Source organism: Charadrius vociferus, unplaced genomic scaffold, assembly GCF_000708025.1.
Source record: "Charadrius vociferus isolate BGI_N301 unplaced genomic scaffold, ASM70802v2 scaffold1064, whole genome shotgun sequence".
Taxonomy (NCBI): Eukaryota; Metazoa; Chordata; class Aves; order Charadriiformes; family Charadriidae; genus Charadrius; species Charadrius vociferus.
The window spans coordinates 125,822-128,095 of record NW_009648143.1 but is presented as its reverse complement, the minus strand read 5'-3'; positions in this window follow the sequence as shown (position 1 = coordinate 128,095).

Sequence of the window (2,274 nt, the reverse complement as noted above, 5' to 3'; positions counted from 1 at the left end):
GAGCACTGGCACAGGCTGCCCAGAAAGGTGGTGGAGTCTCCCACTCTGGAGACATTCCAAACCCGCCTGGACGCTGTCCTGTGCAACGTGCTGTAGGTGACCCTGCTCTGGCGGGGGGGTTGGACTAGATGATTTCCAGAGGTCCCTTCCAACCCTGACCATTCTGTGGTTCTGTGAAGAGCCCCCAGCTGCAGGGCACTGCCGAGCTGCCCCGGCACACGTGGCTGTGCTTCCCCGTTAGAGCCAAGTGTTCAAGAGTGGTAAATCTCTGTTTTATTCTGTGCCAATTTTCTCTTTTTCCCCAAAAAAAGAGACCAGCTCAAGCTGTAACTGCTCGAGGAGCTGTGCCCCCGGCGTGAGAATCTTTTGCCAAGGAAAAGAGCCGACCCTCCAGCACTTGCATTATATAAACAAGATAAGATGTCCTTCCAGCCCAGTCCTCAGGGCTTGTGGCCGGGGCAGGGGAAGGAAGCTGGGAGGGGAGCCACAGCGCTGTGGTCCCCGCTGGGCTTGGGAACGGGGAGGTGAAAAGGGCTCCTTCTTCCTCCCCAGGACAAAGATCTCCATCTCACGTGTTCCCACCATGAGAACATGGTGAAAAACCAAACGGTCCTTGTTTAGACAACGACTCTCTGCAAAAAGCACATTGCAGAGCCTCAAGCTGCCACCTCCATGGGTCTTGGGGGAACCTTCTTTTGCTCCAAAAGTGAGGCATCGCTATCTGCCGTTTGCTGGTGTAAACAACATGCTTCTTGCTGAACACCCTCCACCTCGGCAGGCTCAGCTCCTGGTGGCTCCTGTCCACACCAGCCACGGAGCTTTGCCTGGCAGAGGGATTTGGTGAAACACCGTAGCACTGTCCTTGGGCAGGCATCAAGTAGGACGTACGTGGCACTGGTAGAAGTGGGTTCTCCTATCATAGGCCTGAACTGCACATTTTGGTCACCCCCTGTCCACGATCCCACAGCTGAGCTAAAGACCACCACCACCAGTTGCCCAAGCTGGTGGCTTGGCACTGGCCAGCTGAGGAGAGGAGATCCCGTACGTCCTCCAGCTGCTGTGGGACAGCGTCCTCCGCTCCATGAGCATGGAGGGTCAGTCACCTCTCAAGCCATGGCTGCCAGGTTCAACAGAGACACAAGACCAGATCCTAAATTGAGTAGACCCCTTACTTTTCACCTTTGGCTCCTACCCTGTCATGGTACTGGTGGGGACACCGATTTGGGAGAAGAGTTGGTCACATTTTGGCAAAAATCCACCAACGAGCACTCATTGCCTATTGAAATGCAAGTCCTGGCTCCGATTCAGTGGCCAAGCGACTCCTCAAGCTCAGCAGAAGGCTAAATCAGGGTCCAAGCCTGGGCTCTGCCTCCTCAGCGTCTCTCTAATCACTGCCAACGAGTGTCGGTGCAAGTTACAAACCCCTAACAAGTCCTAATAAAGAAAACGTTTTGTAAGAGGAGAAGGAGGTTAGCGGGAGGACTAATTTGCCAGGTAGGAGGTTTTACTGCCGTCAGGGAAGATGTTGCTCATCCCCTTCATTAACAAGGCTCGTTGCTAATTCTGCTGTGGGCAAAGGGATTTTAAGATAAGGCCAAAAAAAAACAAAAAAAAAGAGCAATCCAGCCAGGAAAGAGAATTTAGGTGGTGGCTTCCATTTCTGCTGTAGCCTGGGTAGGGCTCACGGCGAGTCTCACTCCCACGCTGGGACCCAAGGGTGTGCGGGAGCTCTGCCAGGTCAGCTTTGTTGCCACACATCCCCCCCAAAAAAAACCCTTTGGGAAGGAGCTGGGGTGGAAACTCTCCACCGAGGGACCATGAGAACAGCATTTGAGGAGAAACCAGGCCTGCTTTTTCATCGCCGGCTTGTTGGCGGTGGCAACGCGAACCCTGGGCCACAAACCCACCTCGACGCATCAGAGGCCAAGAGGGAAAGCCACCGAGCGCCTCCCCAGCAAAGGGGAAACTGAGACACCCCCCCAGGAGATTTGCCCCCCTTTGATGGCAGGCAGCATCGCGCCCACCCCTGGCTCTGCGTCACCCCGAAAACGCCCTCGGAAGCTCAAATCCCGTTGACTCGACTCTCCGCTCAACTTGGGCACGCTGGGGAGGCATTAGGGCACCCTGCAAGAATAAGGTGGCTGCTGTGGGGCTGAGTGATGATTAGCACATCAAAAGGCATTGAAAAGGGAAGGATGCTGTTAATTTACCCTGGTAAAAGACAGTGACAAACTGTGGGGGGTTTTGTCCTTTATCTCCATCCAGGACACCAGG